This window comes from Salvelinus sp. IW2-2015, linkage group LG23, assembly GCF_002910315.2.
Source record: "Salvelinus sp. IW2-2015 linkage group LG23, ASM291031v2, whole genome shotgun sequence".
Classification (NCBI taxonomy): Eukaryota; Metazoa; Chordata; class Actinopteri; order Salmoniformes; family Salmonidae; genus Salvelinus; species Salvelinus sp. IW2-2015.
The window spans coordinates 25406706-25425621 of record NC_036863.1 but is presented as its reverse complement, the minus strand read 5'-3'; the positions used below and the strand labels follow the sequence as shown (position 1 = coordinate 25425621).

General features: G+C 42.4%; 1 long non-coding RNA gene across 1 annotated transcript in view; it reads left to right on the top strand.

Moving 5' to 3' along the window:
* Window positions 1-15126, top strand: part of LOC139022891 (uncharacterized) — a 96494-nt gene extending 81368 nt beyond the window's left edge. Inside the window, exon 3 of the long non-coding RNA XR_011473961.1 lies at window positions 14455-15126. This is a non-coding gene — a long non-coding RNA (uncharacterized lncRNA). The remainder of the gene's footprint in view (window positions 1-14454) is intronic.
* Window positions 15127-18916: the final 3790 nt, after the last annotated feature.

Here is an 18916-nt window from a genome sequence, read left to right as displayed (position 1 = left end):
CCCAGAGAGAGATCTCCAACCAATTCAGATAAAACTCTACAGCCACTGTGTTGCTCTTTTAAGCCTACTCCTTCAATTTAAGAGAAGAAATGTAATCATACATTCTGGTGTAGAGCGCCAAGTGATTTCTAAGGATCTGCTTGCAGCAAAGTCCGAGACTTGGGGTTTGCAGTGTGATTCAGGGCTCCAGGCATAATACATAAGCGTCGGTCCGACAAAAATATATGCAATACAATTGAAACTCTTTATGTGAGAACGTATAATAGTAGTAATACACAAAGTGCAAGTCGAAATTGGCTGGCATCTAGCAGTTTTATATGTTATTGGTCGACTCACTGATCAGTCATAATTAGCCATGCAGCTAACAATGTAGATGGTAAGTTAGTTTAGCCAGTTATATCTAGCATCATGGCGCAATACCGACAAGAGACACAGGGCACGTGCCCAGGGGCCTGGACCTCCAGGGGCACACATTGATTTCTGTTATCACTCATCCACTCAGGTATCATCAAACATGGCAATAAAGTCATAGCAAAAATGTGTAAAATGTGTAGGTGGCAGGAGCTTTAAAACGGAAAAAAAATCTCTCACCATGGCAAGATGAGTGAATTTCAGGGAAATTGTTTAAAACAGCTAAATGTATTCTGCCCCATGCTAAATAATCAGTAGAATTTTATGAAATGTGTTAAATTGCACATTATTTCTTCTCCCATGGAAAATGTGTAGAATTGTGCAGAAAAACAATAACGTAAATGTTCATTTTCTCTCCAAGAGGGACGGCCACTAAAAATGTTGGCCGCTTGGTGGGAGGCCCGATCCGAGATACTCGCTAGGGCTAAAAGGCTAGCACATAATCAATCATGATTAAAATGTGCAGTCCCCTTCTCTTCCGCAACGGAGGTCCGACCTAATTCCATCTGGGGGTTGGAGGTGAGTAGGTCAGGGGCTCTGAGATAGGACGCGCCGCAAGGTCAGGATCGTCATCATATAGAGAAAAAAAGAAACAGTGGTCGTTTTCTTTGTTTTGCTCTGTCTATGGATCTTAGTTCCATTGCTGTGCCTCGTATCAACACTTTAGTGTTATCATGTATTTACCAAGTGTAGCCATGACTGTGCAACAAACGTAGCCCTCAAACAATTGTTATTTTAACTAACTCTCAACTTAAATAAGATAATTGTATTCACATTCTGTTATCAAATGTGTCAAACGATGAGTAGGTCTGTGGTATTTAATTCTACCTTGGATGAGGAGGACAGTGCAAGGGATCTAAGGGGTTAGATAGATCGGGCTGCAGAAAGAGAGAAACTAGATAGAAACTTCAGGGGTTTAGGCGGCACTTCATCGAAAAGCCTGTCCAAGCAGAAAATCTCCACAAAACAGGCCCTGTCCCTGTGATTCTGTTTCATTTAGCATTTATATCTGTATATCTATTTAATACTTTATAAAGCTATTATGCTATTTCTTGTTTGGCTGACTGGGAAGACTACAGTGCTGTCGGACTGCAATCGTCGTCTGTGTGCATTGCTTCAATGCTTCGGTCACAATATTGTGAAAGTGTCAGTGTTTTTGATTGTGTCCTGTGTTCAGTTTTGGTGCTTCGTGTCATGTCGTCTGCACTCAGCTTTCTGTGCCTATCGTTGTGTTTGGGGGACTGTGACATGGTCATGTCTCTGGTATGTTATTGCGTGTCAATTGCTTGTTGTTTATAGTTTTGTCTACGACTGTGTCTGTGGTTGGTCTGTGGTGTGTGTGCAACATGTCTGTGTTGGATATGTACTCTGAGTTGTGTGGTCAGTATGTTAGTGTTCTAGTGTAACAGCATGAGCCACTACTAGGGCTTCCTCCTTGGCCAACCCACCAGGCGGCTGGACTGGTTGCAGTGTGTTTGTGCTTCTTAGGAAAGAGAAAGGAAGTTGATCAGCAGAATCGGGGAACGTGTGCGTCGGCAGAGCCTGTATGGAGGGATGAGAGAGAGAGGGAGGGCTGTCGCTGCAGACTCCTATTGGCCGTAGCGTAGTACAACAACCACTAGGGAGTGAGCAGCCACAGACAGGAGTAACAGACAGCCAGATGAGCAGACAGAGAGAGACTGGGGATGGGGAGAAGAGGAGGGTGATGGAATAGGAGTTGGCGGTTTGAGACAAATGTTTTGGCGCACCGTTTTCTCCGATGGCCCTGTTTTCACCTTGTGGTTAGTCTTGACCTGCGTGGGGAAAAAAATGATAGATGAAGTGTCACGATGCGGCTGGAGATCGATAGCGCTAAGGCGAGGTGGGGGTATGAGATGCGGAGCTGATGATGCACGCGGTGAGGGAGGGGGGAGGGGGTGGAGAGGCGTGCCCCACTCACTGACCTGCGTCTGGCTCAGCCACGTGGTCTCAGCGATCTCCCTTCTGGCCTTTCTTTGCTTCTTTAGCCTGCTCTTTTTTTATCCTTTTCTCATCCTCAACTCAAGAGATGGAACAAAGGCATAGTCCGGCACATAGACGGAGGATTGTGCGAGGCGTGCAGCAACAAAGACAGCTACTTCGTGTTCCGGAAGCTTCCGATGACCTGTGTTCCCTGAGTGAGGCATTATGCGATTCTAATTATTAGTGGAGGCAGTTACTGGCTATAGTGTACAATGACATTTTGATTGCAATGTGGGTGGCGTTGTTATAAGATCATTGACAGGGCAGTTTGCTTTTCTTTCATGACAATGATGATGTGTGTGCTGGGTGTACCGACAGCCTGGTGACTGACTCTGTGTGTTCGAACTCTGGTCTGTGAGATGAGACTGGAGATGATGATATGGGGCTTCTCTGCGCTTGGCACTGTGCGTGAAACCTTTTCTGTAACGTGTGCAGAGCTCGCCGCCATTGGCGAGTGGGTGCAGGGGGGGGGCGGTGTAACATTAGAAGAAGAGCAGTTTTGTGTGGGGGGGGGGGGGGGGGGGGGGGGGGGGGGGTACACGTTGCAGTTCTGTAGCAAGGAGTGTGGGGTGAAGCCACTACGTGTGAGTGAGAGCTCTGCACGAGACAACTTTATTTCAGTTATTAAATTTTTTTAGTAGTATCGGTTTTTACCTACCACTTCCGCGAAGCGGGTCAGCCAAGAGTGGTGGTGTCGTGTAAAGATATATTTTCTTATTATTTCATTTCTGACTGAGGTTATCCACAGAGCGTGGGGGGGGGTCTGGTCCCCCCAGTGGTGGAACACCTCAGACTGGGGTTGTCAGGCGGCTCTCCTCCCTGGCGGTGGTGTGGTGGTCAGCAGCGGTTAGTGCAGGCAAGGTTTCGGAAGGGTCCTGTGCAGTGGCCAGCACTGGGTCCAGCCATCCCGAGGGGGAGAGGGAGATGTAGACTGATGATCTGCCTGCATGTCAGAGGACAAAGAGGCGAGATGGCTGCCTGGCTAGGGGGGCTTTCCTCTGCCAGCACAAAGGCTAGTTAGCACAGAGCACAGCATAGCAGGGAATGCTGGCTCGCCTGTCCATGGCTAACTCTGGCTTCTGCGCAGCGACAGGGGAAATTAAGGTCTGACCATCTCCAGCAAGCCCTATTCCTCTTTTTTGCCCTCTTTGTTTTCTCTCATGTCATTCATCTTTGTCTCTGCCATTGTCTTGTTGTGCTGTGGTGTTAACGTTTACTGTGTTTGTGGRGTGTATTCTGGTAGGTCTATGTCTATGCCCATCTTTGTGTGCTGAGCCTTCATCTCATCTTTAACTCCAGCTCTCTGAAACGAAGGGATAAGTATTCTGCAGTGAAGGAGGGGAAAAGTGGGACATTTTTTCTCCTGCTTCGTCCACAGCGGACGACTGTTGTTTGACGGAGCCAGTCGGCACATTACCCAAGCGGTCAGACTGGACCGGACACTGGGCAGACAGACACGCGGAGGTGGTTTTGGGTCAGGATGGAGAGGGAGGCACCTAGGGGTGGTGGTAGTGAGAGATAGAGTGCGACCGAGAGGGGTGCCATGCTGCTCACCCCCACGTCCGGCCGACTGGTTGACTGACTGAATGTGTGCGGCTCCTCAGTGCCGGGACCCTGTTGTACTTCTCCTGCTCCCTGAGACCCTAACTTGTGAGCTCTCTCGATGAAAAATCACGGGTTAGGCTCTTGGGACGCGGGCGGAGGGCACGAGCGACTACAGTGGCAAACCCAATGTGCCTGCCAAGGGTGGAGTCGGGACGGAACAGCTGCTGACATCAATGTTACACACATCAGGATGTATGGGAAAAGGGAGGAATGGGAAGACAGGGAGAGATAGAGGGGATGAGGAAGGGGGACCGAAAGAGAACATTGTTGGTAGTGGAATGAAAACGTGTAGTTGTTTTTTGATGGACTTTACTATCGAGTTAGCCCTCACTCACATCCCTGTGTTCAATGTATGATCATCCATACATGGCAAAGAATAGAGGTAGATATTATACTATGCATGCCTGTGTGGCTTAGCAAATGTAAAGACAATGGTTGATAACAAAGTTGTGTTTTATCCATAGCGTCGAGGAATCATAAAGGCCAACGTATGTCACCACAGTAATGTAATTTACCACAATGCCCGTCGGTCAATCCATTCTATCACGGTACTCGGCCAAGATGTCGCATTGAACTGGTTTTCTCCATCTTGCTTGTGTGAATAACAGTCAAACTGCTGTGGACAAACATGSACCGACAACCATGTACCTCCATGAAGCGCACGTTTGGGATTTGCTTTTCCATGTATGTTTCCATATGAAATCTTTGGCGTAAATGTAAGACCCAAAAATTCTTCAATTCACCACACCCATACTCGACTAGCAAACCAACTAGATGGCATGACAAAGTCTATATTTTTTGAGCAGCATCAAATCAGATACACATTGCATCTACAGTACCTACTTTATTTATTCACACCAATGTTGCTTGGGCCAGTTTGAAACTTGGTATTTTACTGTTACACTACCCTGCTTCAAATATGGTGGCATCATGCAGCAGGCACACCTCATATCAAATCATTCAATACAGCAGGCACACCTCATATCAAATCATTCAATACAGCAGGCACACCTCATATCAAATCATTCAATACAGCAGGCGCACCTCATATCAAATCATTCAATACAGCAGGCGCACCTCATATCAAATCATTCAATACAGCAGGCGGCACCTCATATCAAATCATTCATACAGCAGGCGCACCTCATATCAATCATTCAATACAGCAGGCGCACCTCATATCAAATCATTCAATAGCAGGCGCACCTCATATCAAATCATTCAATACGCAGGCGCACCTCTAGGTATCAAATCATTCAATACAATGCAGGCGCACCTCATATCAAATCATTCAATACAGCAGGCGCACCTCATATCAAATCATTCAATACAGCAGGCGCACCTCATATCAAATCATTCAATATCAGCAGGCGCACCTCATATCAAATCATTTCAATCGGTAGCGCTGATGGGAAGTGGCTCAGAGATTGTGTGTGTGTGTGGTGTGTGTGTGTGTGTGTGGTTGTGTGTTTGTGTGTGGTGTGTGTGTATAATATATATCAAAGTTAATATTTCAATTATGTATGAAGGAATCTGAAAGCATACTTTAATTTCAGCATCCCTATAACTGCTTTATGATTTTAATCTAAATGGATGCAAATAACTTCCCCTGAAGACACAATTACATTTTAATGACCTCAACCCAGCAAACCTGAAGTTAGGAATAACAATTACTTTTCTATTGCAAACATTTGTTTTCATTAATTACTCTACTATATTTGCACTGTAAATGATACACTATATGGAATTATAGTACATATTTGTTCGGGACAGAAACATTGTTTACCTATGTAAATAGTTTACCATATGGTTTTCCAAATTGGTTATATTTATTTACATACATTTTACATAGAGATCTACAAGATGTGTGGAAATTAGGGTGATGTTCAAGCAGTTTAATATGTGGTGCTTAAATGTTTGTCATGTTTCAAACGTGTGTAAATGCTTCTTAAAAACCTTATATCATCTCAAATTATCGACTTCAATAAAGTAAAATAAAGAAATAAAATTTCTCTGAAATCCATCTTAATTCAGGGAGACAGAAGATTTCAGATAGGATGTAAAATGGGAACACATGATTTGTTGTTATACAAAATCAATCTGAACTTTTGACCAAGACAATACCATTACAAACCCATACAAATTCACTCTGATCTGACTGTTAGAAAGTCACCATCACAGCTGACCTCATTTTTAAACTTTCTGCTTTTCCCAAGGCAGCTAGTTTTTTTTGTAAAAAAAAAACGCATTTCTGCTCAATGACCCACATTAGAAATGCAGTTTTAAAACAATAGATTTCCTCTCTATGCCCCCCCGCCCCCTCTCTTTTCTCTCTCTCTCTCTCTTACTAATTATGTTTTTTCCTATCTATTCCCCATTTGGTGTTCATAGTGAACAATGCCGATGCCAACTAATCAGTCTGTGTCTGTGCCACAGAGCCCACAGCACTAGCTGAAAGAGTGAGTGCCATGCCCCAATGAATACCAAGCAGCCAGGCACGGTGCGGCGAGCTCCTAGCAGTCAGACACGGCGCAGCGAGTGTAGAGCTGGTGCCCACAAAACAGCCAGACAGTTTTATTAGGATGTGTCTGACACGCAGCAAAGCCTGGCAGTCAGGGAGGCAGCTAGCGCTCGCAGGAAGCCCACTGATAAAATGGTCAGTGCATCAATGCATTTCGCTACACTCGCAATAACATCTGCTAACCATGTGTATGTGACCAATAAAATTTGATTTGATTTGATGCAGTGCTAGACTGCTAGCTCCACTAAAACGAACAAAGCAGGCTGGCTGCTCTGCTCAGCCATATCGTCATCTGAAGGAAGCAATAAATATTACAGTCACATCATCTCAGCAACCCTCAGGGCTTTAGCCTCTAACACTGTTCAATACGGAATAGCCTAGGCAAACTATTTTACAATGAGAAACTGGTTCAAATTATGTGGATTTATTTTGCATTGAAATGCAGTAAAGTAGCCTACATGGCTGAGTCTGAAGGGAAAATACTACAATATGGAGAGAATCCCAAAATAGTGTAAAAGAGAATTCTGGATATTACTTTTGCGAATTATAACTTTGGTTCTCTTCTTCCTGTGTTGAGTGGATTCTACAACATGAGAYGAGGAATAGACAGACACATTGCAATAAATGAATAGCTCAAACATGGCAGGTTTCGGAGATGTAGTGTAAAATCCATGTAAATTGAGAGGCAATTCACAATTCAAACAATTAACTCTCCCTTCCTCTTCTAAAGGGTGTGTTGATATGGTAAAGGTTGATGAACTCTGATAGAGAACTGTTTGTATAGTCTGCAGAAAGAAAATMAACAAAGATAACAAGACATTGAAAATAAGCAAGGAAAAACAGTGCCGACCAATAAAAAAACTAAAACTCATCTTGTGGAACTGTATTTGTATTATTAGACATCGGCAACGAATCATCCAATTGTTTTCTCATATTTATTTCAATAATTTATGCCAAAAAATGCGATATCCTAATTCATTAATTTCAAACAAAGACCGACAAGGTACAGTAGGACAGATGCTATTACTATGATCTGCCTCTTGTCTGAAGCTGGTTTTGACTTTATATCATGAGATTATATCTTGAACCACTGTGGAGGTGGGTCCTCAGGTTAAAGACATAGTAAGAGATAAACATACTGTCTTGTCATTTCTCCCATTGATCATCAGCAACAGTAGTTCTATATTTCATTATTATGTCATGTATCAAAATCCCCTCTTACCATTTTGCCATATAGAGTAATTAAACCATATTACATTTTGGCTATATGGATTGGAATTGGACGTATTAGGAGAAAAATATTTGTGCATTCAGTGTGACATTTTATACAGCATTCAGACTCTTTGGCTCTGAAAAAATGTGCTTGATTGATACTGCAACCAGCCGTGGATTAACCCAGGTTCCAGATGATTCTAGATTAAAGTCCATTCGCCAACAAACCCGGGGTGTGTGAAGATTGCATTCCATTCTAAAGAGGTGTGTGTGCGTGCATACGTCCGTCTGCCCGCCCGCCCGCCAGATGGGCCGGACCATCGTTTAATGATGGTGGGCTGGTTGAAATTGACAAAATCATTAAAATATATGCAATGCCTTGAGAAAGTATTCACACCCCTTGACTTATTCCACATTTTGTTGTGTTACAGCCTGAATTCAACATTTATGAAATAAATAAACTACACACAATTCCCCAAAATGACAGAYTGAAAACATGTTTTTAGAAATGTTTGCCTTATTTATTGAAAATGTAATGATTCACATTGAGTCAATACATGTTAGAACCACCTTTGGCGGGAATTACAGCTGTGAGTCTTTCTGGGTAAGTCTCTAAGAGCTTTGCAGACATGGATTGTACAATATTTCTTTATTCTATTGAAAATTCTTCAAGCTTTGTCAAATTGGTTGTTGATCATTGCTAGACAACCATTTTCAAGTTTTGCTATATATTTTCAAAGCAGATTTATGTCAAAACTGTAACTCGGCCACTCAGGAACATTCACTGTCTTCTTGGCAAGCAACTCCAATGTAGATTTTGCCTTGTGTTTTCGGTTATTGTCCTGCTGAAAGGTGAATTCACCTCCCAGTGTCTGGTGGAAAGCAGACTGAACCAGGTTTTCCTCTAGGATTTTGCKTGTGCTTAGCTCCATTCTGTTTCTTTTTTATCCTGAAAAACTCCCCAGTCCTTAATGACTACAAGCATACCCATATCATGATGCAGCCACAACTATGCTTGACAATATGGAGAGGGGTACTCAGTAGTGTGTTGTATTGGATTTTCCCCAAACATAACACTTTGTATTCAGGACAAAAAGTTAATTTCTTTGCCACATTTTTTTCAGCATTACTTTAGTGCCTTGTTGCAAACAGGATGCATGTTGTGGAATATTTTTTATTCTGTACAGGCTTCCTTCTTTTCACTCAGTTAGGTTAGTATTGTGGAGTAACTACAAAGTTATTGATCCTTCCTCAGTTTTCTCTTATCACAGCCATTAAACTCTAACTGTTTTAAAGTCACAATTGGCCTCATGGTGAAATTTTTGAATGGTTTCCTTCCTCTCTGGCAACTGAGTTAGGTAGGACTCCTGTATCTTTGTAGTGACTGGATGTATTGAAACACCAGCCAAAGTGTAATTAATAACTTCACCATGCACAAAGGGATATTCTATGTTTTTTTACACATCTACCAATAGGTGACCTTCTTTGCGAGGCATTGGAAAACCTCCCTGGTCTTTGTGGTTGAATATGTGTTTGAAGTTCACTGCTCAACTGAGTGACCTTAAAGATAATTGTATGTGTTGGGTACAGAGATGTTAAACAAAAATCATTTTCAACACTATTATTGCACACAGAGTGAGTCCATGCAACTTGTTAAACACATTCTTTACTCCTGAACTTATTTAAGATTACCATAACAAAGGGGTTGAATACTTATTGACTCAACACATTTCAGCTTTTCATTTTTTATTCATTTGTAAAAATGTTGAAAAACATAATTCCACTTTGACATTATGGTGTATTGTGTGTCTGCCAGTGTCAAAAAATATAAATGTATCCATTTTAAATTCAGGCTGTAAGACAAAATGTGGGGGGAAAGTCCAGGGGTGTGAATACTTTCTGAAAGCACTGTTTTTTTAAATTACTTTTGCGCTCTATCTGCTTTCCTAATGATCTATTTTGATGCATTTGCCTGACCAGTGGGGAACGGCCAGCCCGGTTTTCTGATTGGCTCAGTTGAGGTGGCGCAAATTCACATTCAAAGTCAAACGCTCATCATTAATGAGTGAGACCCACTCTGACTCTGTCAGAGAAAGGCACACTGACACAGATCATGCCTACTACTGAGATGGTTTGAGATGAGTTGGACCGCAGAGTGAAGGAAAAGCAGCTAACAAGTGCTCAGCATATGTGGGTTTTGATGTCATCACTATTATTCTACAATGTAGAAAATAGTAAAAATAAAGAAAAACCCTTGAATGAGTAGGTGTGTCCAAACTTTTGACTGGTTACTGTATACATTTAATTGCATTTATTATTTCTACTAATTCTCAATTTTTTTCTCTCTGCGTTGTTGGGAAAGGCCCTTAAGTAAGCATTTCACTGTTAGTCTGCAGCGTTAGTTTATGAAGTAACAAATACATTTGTTGAGATTTTCAAATTTGAATAGGCAGGACTTTCCAGCCTTCCGTGGCTATCTCCCGCTTATTATATTCGCTGAAAGGCCTGTCACTTCTTGATGTAAATGTATTCGCATCCACTTAAACTAATCCCGGCATCATTCTTTGAAAATACACAGAAGGTTGTATTTTGAATTCAATAGAAGAAAACAGAAGGAGAGAGAGAGAGACTGCCAGTTCCTTAACTTCGATCTAAGTAACATAATAAAAAATCCCCATCAAACCTAGTCAATTTAAGCTAGGAATATCAGGGCTGCGTCTCAATCCACCGCATTCGCTTATGTCAGCTTTCCGCATCTGCGGTGGAAGGTGGCCGAGCTACAGTCGTATTCGTCAGACCTTGAGACATCCCGAAAATCGGTCTTTTCTCGAAAATGGCTGTAGCATCCGAATGGTTAGGCCTACAAACTATTATGACCACTCTATGGAACACGATGGTGTTCTCTGTTTTTCTGTACGACCCCCACAAGTGTCAGGTAACTCATCTGAAGGAAACCCATACAAACAAATTGAAGTATGGAGGTAGTTTTGTGTAATCTAAAATAAGGGGTTAAATGTGTCTAAAATATACTGCATATCCTAGATATAGGACAGACACTTCAAAACCTTATTCCTTATTATTTATGTTTTGACAGTCTTTTTTTCAATTTATGAATGTGTTATTTAGTGTGTTTCTATGGGCTATTGTAGTAAAGGCCAAATTCAATATTTTATCAAATAATGTTTTTATTTATWATRTTTTATAGCTAAAGGGGTCCTAAAATTCTAAATCAAATAGCTAGATGATCCATGGTATGACCATCTTAAAACAATTCCGTATGTTAGCTTTGTACTTTATAAATGTTTTGAGTGACCAGTGTAATTTCTCACAAAAAGATGAGCATGCCATTGGACATTCCTGATGCACCTGGTAAAAGAATAAGCACACAACATAAGATGTTTCTGGAAATATATATACATGTGTGTATAACTAGCTTACTAACATTTACAAATGTGGTAGTAAGGATTAATAAATGGTGAGCAAATGGTTTGTAAATGCCTTAGAAATACCTTATAAATTAGTTTATTATGGACACTTAAAATAGAGTGTTACCCTAGGATGTTGCTGGGCCCAGCACAGGCAGTGTGGTCCCCGGGTCTTCTGGTCCCAGTGATGCTAGTCTTAGAACGTTGTATTTGTCTTAAACATGAGCTGGTTAAAAAAGGAGGACCATGTTTCACGGGTCACTGGTACAGTAAAAGTTGAGATGCTGTACTATAGTTGCCTATGTTATGTGTCAGTAGCATTACTGCCTTTGTGTGTAAGTCACGGTGATGTGGGCTGGTGTGGCTGAAATGCCAGGGCAGAATTTTTGTCCAAGTCCGTGTGTGTGTATGTGTGATGCTCAGCGATTCCCATTTGTGTGTGATAAAATGTAATAAGGGCAGATTAAAGGCCGGTTCGCACATTTCAAATGGACAGAGTTGACACAGAAATCTGATGGATTTAAAGGGATTTTTTTGTTTTGTTTTCTACCATTGATTGTCGGGCAGTGTTGTGCCTTGTGAGTTGCAGCTCAGCAGGTCTCTTATCTCAGGTAGATGGGGGAGCAGCAGGTGTGTGAGAGAGCGTGGTGGTGGGGGCGGGGCCTGGCGTGTTTTTCCAGACACTGCGGCAGGAGGCCAGACAGTCACCTGAAAATACACAAAATCATACAAATGACAACTTTCTTTCCCTGAAAAAGCCATCCAAATTCAAATGTAATTTTCTATTTTAATCCAATTTAGGGGAATGTAGTGCTTTAGACCAGGGTTTCCCAACCCTCTCCTGCCTCCCAGACGTTTCGCATTTTGGTTTTAACCCTTAACTGGCACACCTGATTCAATTATTCAACTAATCATTAATCTTTTGACTAATTGAATCAGGTGTGCCAGTTTAGGGTTAAAACAAAAAATAAGGAGATGGTTCGGAAACCCTGATTTAGACAATATACGTGCAGCACTTTACACCAGTGTTTCCCGTACTCAGTTCTCGGGCCTCCAAGGGATGCACATATTGAGGTTTTCCCTAGCACTACACAGATTATTKAAATAATCAACTCATTATCAAGCTTTGATTATTTGAATCAGCTGTGTAGTGCTAGGGCAAAAAACTAAATGTGCTCCCAGGGGGGGACCCAGGACCGAGTTTAGGAAACTCTGCTTTAGACAATACAACCATGGCACCAAAATATACAGGGCCAAGTTTTCCCTTTTATGCTCAGGGCAGCAATGCCCAGGGATACACTTCACTGCAGTAAGTTGAACAGTGGAAGGACCGTATCTACCTCTTCCTGACCTGAGACATCGTTTCAACCATAGGTATGGGGATGGAGTACAGAGACACTGATGTCTGGACAGTGCATGACCATTAGCATGTCCACTGGTATGCACTTTGTGTGTGCCTAAGTATGTGTGTGTGTGTGCCTAAGTATGTGTGTGTGTTTGTATGTGTACTGCATGTGTGAGTGCATGTCTGTGTGTGTCATGTGCATTCTATCTGTGTACGTGCATTCTAACGGCCCATGATGGTGTTCTAGCTGAGTACTACTCCCTCCCTCTTCCACCCCTTCTCCATTCCCCCGTTCCTCCCTCCCTCCTCCCCACATCCACAGTTACCTCCCGTCTCACTCTGATCTGCAAATCACTTCGTCGGAGTTGTTGCCACGGAAACGTGGTATCTTGCTGCCAGCTTGCTGGAGTTATTGAACCGCAACTGGCTGGGATAATTAGGATCTGTCTTGCAGGTTGGGTTTCAACTAGCTGGGACTTGAATGTGACCTACAGCTGGCCTGGCTGTGTCGCCACAGGCAAATGCTTTTAACCCATTGGTTGGTTGGTCAACAGCTACTTGGACCAATTAATGAATATCTTTTACCTGGCAAGGACATGCCCAGTCAGAGACTGTAGACCTAGTCACAGAGACTGCACACAGACATTTACACACACACTCAAATACTGCATACTGGCTCCCTTGTGTCACTGCTGAAAGCGATAATGACAGAGGAAATTCTTTGTGTGTCCTTGAGTGCACTGCACTGCCCAACCAATGCATAGGTGGTCACATGGACACAATCTGTGTAGTCATATTTCACACTGAGGGGTTATAATGTGAATTACTATGCCTGAATGTTTGTGTGACTCAGATATATGAATCCCCGGAATGGTCCTGAAATGTTTCTCCTCTAGTCATTGTTAACATGATTAACATCCTTTTTTCCTTGTCATTTTTCTGCTCTCACTAATTACCCCCCCTTCTCTCTATGTGTCTGCTCACTCACAGGTAAGACCAAATCACAGTCACTGTATCACTGGGGTCTGCCATCTGCAAATCTGTTACATTTGGAGAAATTAGTCTCCGTGTTTTCATTTAACTTTCTTCCTGTTTTGGTCCACATGGCCCATTGGCTCGCCATGAGTCAGTAGAAATGTCAGGCGTGCTGGCTGCTTCTCTACCTGACAGACAGATAGCCTGGAGCTGGGTAATTAGCCAGAGTCGTTCGGGGCAAGCTGGAAGCACTGCTCTGCAGATCTAGATTCCCACTGTTTTTTTTTTTTGTTTGTTTTTTTTACCGTTATTTTACCAGGTAAGTTGACTGAGAACACGTTCTCATTTGCAGCAACGACCTGGGGAATAGTTACAGGGGAGAGGAGGGGGATGAATGAGCCAATTGTAAACTGGGGATTATTAGGTGACCGTGATGGTTGAGGGCCAGATTGGGAATTTAGCCAGGACACCGGGGTTAACACCCCTACTCTTACGATAAGTGCCATGGGATCTTTAATGACCTCAGAGAGTCAGGACACCCGTTTAACGTCCCATCCGAAAGACGGCACCCTACACAGAGCAGTGTCCCCAATCACTGCCCTGGGGCATTGGGATCTTTGTTTAGACCAGAGGAAAGAGTGCCTCCTACTGGCCCTCCAACACCACTTCCAGCAGCACCTGGTCTCCCATCCAGGGACTGACCAGGACCAACCCTGCTTAGCTTCAGAAGCAAGCCAGCAGTGGTATGCAGGGTGGTATGCTGCTGMCATGTGCAGAGGGAGACACCATACAACCTTTCAGTCTGTCCTGTCCCACTGTAGTCACTTAAAACACTGGTGTGTGTCCCTCCCCCCTTTTTGTCTCTCTCCCTCTTTCTATTTTTTCTTGTTTCTCTTTTTCCATCTGCCTCTATTTCTCTCTCACTCTCTTTTTCTCTCTCTGCCTCCCTCTTTCCCCAGAGCAAAGAMGAGGAGGTAGCGGAGGTGTAGGGGGGGGTGACAGAAGGGAGGCCGTTCCTCAGATGGAGCAGGGCGCTCTCTTCTCGTCTCCCTCTCATCATTGGTATGCAGTGACTGTTCCCCAGGCGACAGGGCCACTGGGTTGGGGCTAAACTGACTGCAGGAGGAGAGTCGGGTCTACAGAGTAAATGAGAGGAGAGCAAGACAGCAGGTAAGGGTAATGAGAACAGGCAGAGAGAGGGAGGGAGGAGGACAAGAGAAAGGCGGAAGGGAAGGTAGATGTCCCAAGGGGCTTTTGGGGGTGAGGCACCGCCTGACCCCTCACACTCCGTACACTGTCCAGGCCCACACACACACACACACACATATTAATGCTTAAACTCCCGACCAGATACATTATGTTCAAGTGCACATCATGTATCCAAAAAGCAATAACATATGAGTTAGGCTAATGTTTTTGTTTTGCAAGAGCTTTTATGACTATATAGTGATAATGTAATGTTTCTTGAGATGCATGCATATGATTTCCTCAAATATTTGTATCTATTATGTTATTCCATAAAACATGAATCTTTAAAAATATATATATTTGAATATTGTTGTAAAGAAAGCAAGTGATGGAATGCAAATAGTGTAAAATGTCATTACAAATAAAAAGTGTGAAAATAAACTGATGAATATTACACGTCTGTCTTTTATTTCTCGGGATCCCTACAGGATAAGTTCAACCCAGGTGATATGTAAGAAACCCCACATAATGTTATAACAATTTGATTTCCACTTCTCTAGTAAAGTTTTTATTCCCTGCTCATGTATTGGTTGAGTGGGCATTGGTTGGTGGAGGTGAATTAGCAACAAATATCCTAGGTTCACTGTGTGTGTGTGTGTGTGTGTGTGTGTGTGTATATATATATAGCATAGCCAGACTGTGCTTGGGGAGCATTGGGGCCACACTGCATATATCATCCATCATTGGCCCAGGGGCTGCTGGGAAGGCAGCAGACAGCTCCTCGGCTTTGACGATGGGAGCTGCATCCTAATTCTCCAACTCGGATCGCTCGGAACATTCACTCTCTATGCTCCTCCCCCGCCACCCAGGACGGAAAATCGTTAACCCTGCAATCTGGGAACAAAGCACAGAGCTTAGCCAGTCCACCAGAGCCTGCTGCTAGCGTCATCTCTATTACTCCACATATTTAACAATGTCTTACAGATCACACACTCAATGAGAATTGTGTTGTTACTGAGGTGAAAGATTTGAATTCTAAAATCAGTAATAATGTGAAACCATGGTCATAAACGTCCTTTAGATGGATTATTATTATACTGTATTGCATACGTCATAAACTTCCAATTGTTAATAACATGCATATAGTCCAGATGTTCTAAGATACTCAGAAGACGCTATTCAGCCATTTAGGGCCTCTTTATACAAAGTTGTACAGTTAATTTGCCTTGGTATAGTGTTCCTATACATGCAAGACAAAGGCCTTGTATGTATTACAAGACAAAAAAGGCAAACCAGTGTTTACATTTATAGGCTACACGCTTCAATGTGTCATGAACATGTCACATCGTGAGGTAACCAATTAATCAAATCATTCATGAATAACATGAAATCTCAAAATGTATCCTACTGTAAAAGTTCTGAAGCAGTTTGTTATAATTCATCTAGCTCACAAAGTATGCATGTAACATTAATGACATTATACAGTTCTTGTTCTTCAGGCTGTTGATACATTTTTATGAATAATTGTTTCATTTCTTTGATAAAGAATTTCCATTTGAATTCTCCCTGGCTCTCCACTGAGGATGGTGGACTCTTTCATTCCTTTGCTCGTGGTGGGTGAGAGAGAGTTAACATAGCACTTCTGCAGTCTGTTTTTCTATCGCTGGAAAATCAGTTGAACCACAGCTCCGAAATGTTGTTCTGAACTCAAAAGACCCTCCTGAACTAGCAGGCTGGGGAATCAAATCCTGCTCCACACAAATGCCACTGATTTCTGATGAGTAAAACAAACACCCTGCTTGTACATGTTATCAGAATCTGCTGACTGTTCTCTTATAGTTTTACCCCCAAGGGATCTCACATAAAAAAACAAGACATCAACCGCATATGGCCAAACACAAGCTTCTCACTGTTAGGAAAGAGGGATGCCTAGCCAGTTGTACAACTGAATGCCTTCAACTGAAATGTGTCTTCCGCATTTAACCCAACCCCTCTGAATCAGAGAGGTGCGGGGGGCTTACAAATTACACTTGAAAAATAAATTTTACTCAACCAAAGCAAACAACTGTCAGAGGGTTAAGTGTGTGTGCGAGTGCTCACAAGCAAACACATTCAAAGTACATTAACAGTACCAACACCTGGTCTATTCATAGACTTCAACTGCAATGTTGTATGAACATTTTACCTTTGACTTTGCACATCATAATTCAATGGAGTTCATGTTGACAATTCAAATTGAAACTATATTTTAAACCCCCAGGACTACTGCACGCCACATATTTGGTCCCTGGGATCATCAACCAAAGACAATAACTCTTTAAAGAGCTATAAACACACACAATTTCAGAAATAGGCTTTATCAAACAAAGACCTTTGTGTGCCTCATTTGCACCAAAGCCATACACACAGAGCCTTTAGATTCATTTTTATTTTGCAGAAGAAAAGAAACTGCAACTCAACTCACATAACAATGATGGTGGACAAGGCTTGCCGTGCACCACAGCCAGGCTTCTATGTGTGTGAGTGTGCTCTTGCCATGCGCTGTGAGCAGCAGCTTGTAGGAGCAGAATAGTTGGATATACAGATGTCTCCGTCCTTCACAGGCTCACGAGGCCTACTGTACACCCAGTCAGTGCTACTGGAGACAAGACACAACAGCAGTACTGTACACACAATATCAGACAGAGACATACTGTAGGGTTCAGAGCAGATACTTACTGTAGGCTATAGCAGTGTTTTGTTACACCAAGCGCTTGTGCTGGAGAGACTGGATGTAGATTGACATATATGACGATGCATTGACACATCATGGTTCATGTTCTGAACAAAAGGCCCAAGCCTAATTCCCTTAAAGACAACCTATGGTGATAGTTGCATTAATGGATAAGGGGGTATAAATGGCAGGGAAATGGGTTTGTGGACAGAGGGTTAATTCACTGTTGAAAATATATCAGGCTAATAACTTCGGGAAATGAGAAAGTTGGGATCTTCCAAATTTGTAGTGATCAATACAGTAGTGCTGGGTTTTGGTGCAGTGCGCTATGTAGAATGTTCCCTCTTAAAAAGAGCTCTGGCGCCATCTTCTACAAGTTAACTACACTGCACTCTGTTTTGACCTACTCTTGGCATTTGAATACCACACAATGGACACAATTACCTGATCAATGTTCTTTTATATATAACCCCAAATATATAAGACGAGCATTCATTAATTTAACCTTTATTTATACAGGCTAATCTCATTGAGAATTATATGCCTACAGTGTTAGGAAAGGGCAGTTTGGAGTATTTTGTTTAGACATTGTACAATTAATTTACAATAGTTTTGCTATTTCATGATACATTTAGTTAAATCAAATCAAATCAAATCAAAACGCATTACACCACGTCAACCCATTTAACGATAAGCCTGAATTCAGATAACAGTGTTCTACAAAGCGGCAGGCGAGTATCAATCAGACAGGTATCCAAACAAAGGACGCCTAGCATACAGACAGACATACAGGCAGACAGACAGCACCATTAGTGGCGAGCAGGTAACTCAAATCAAATCAAATCAAATGTTATTAGTCACATACACATGGTTAGCAGATGTTAATGCGAGTGTAGCGAAATGCTTGTGCTTCTAGTTCCGACAATGCAGTAATAACCAACAAGTAATCTAACCTAACAATTCCACAACTACTACCTTATACACACACACAAGTGTAAAGGGATAAAGAATATGTACATAAAGATATATGAATGAGTGGTGGTACAGAACGGCATGGCAAGATGCAGTAGATGGTATAGAGTACGGTATATACATATGAGATGAGTACTGTAGGGTATGTAAACATAAAGTGGCATAGTTTAAAGTGGCTAGTGGTACATGTATTACATAAAGATGGCAAGATGCAGTAGATGATATAGAGTACAGTATATACATATGAGATGGGTAATGTAGGGTATGTAAACATTATATTAAGTGGCATTGTTTAAAGTGGCTAGTGGTACATTTTTACATAATTTCCATCAATTCCCATTTTAAAGTGGCTGGAGTTGAGTCAGTATGTTGGCAGCGGCCGCTAAATGTTAGTGGTGGCTGTTTAACAGTCTGATGGCCTTGAGATAGAAGCTGTTTTTCAGTCTCTCGGTCCCTGCTTTGATGCACCTGTACTGACCTCGCCTTCTGGATGATAGCGGGGTGAACAGGCAGTGGCTTGGGTGGTTGTTGTCCTATCTCTCTGGGGG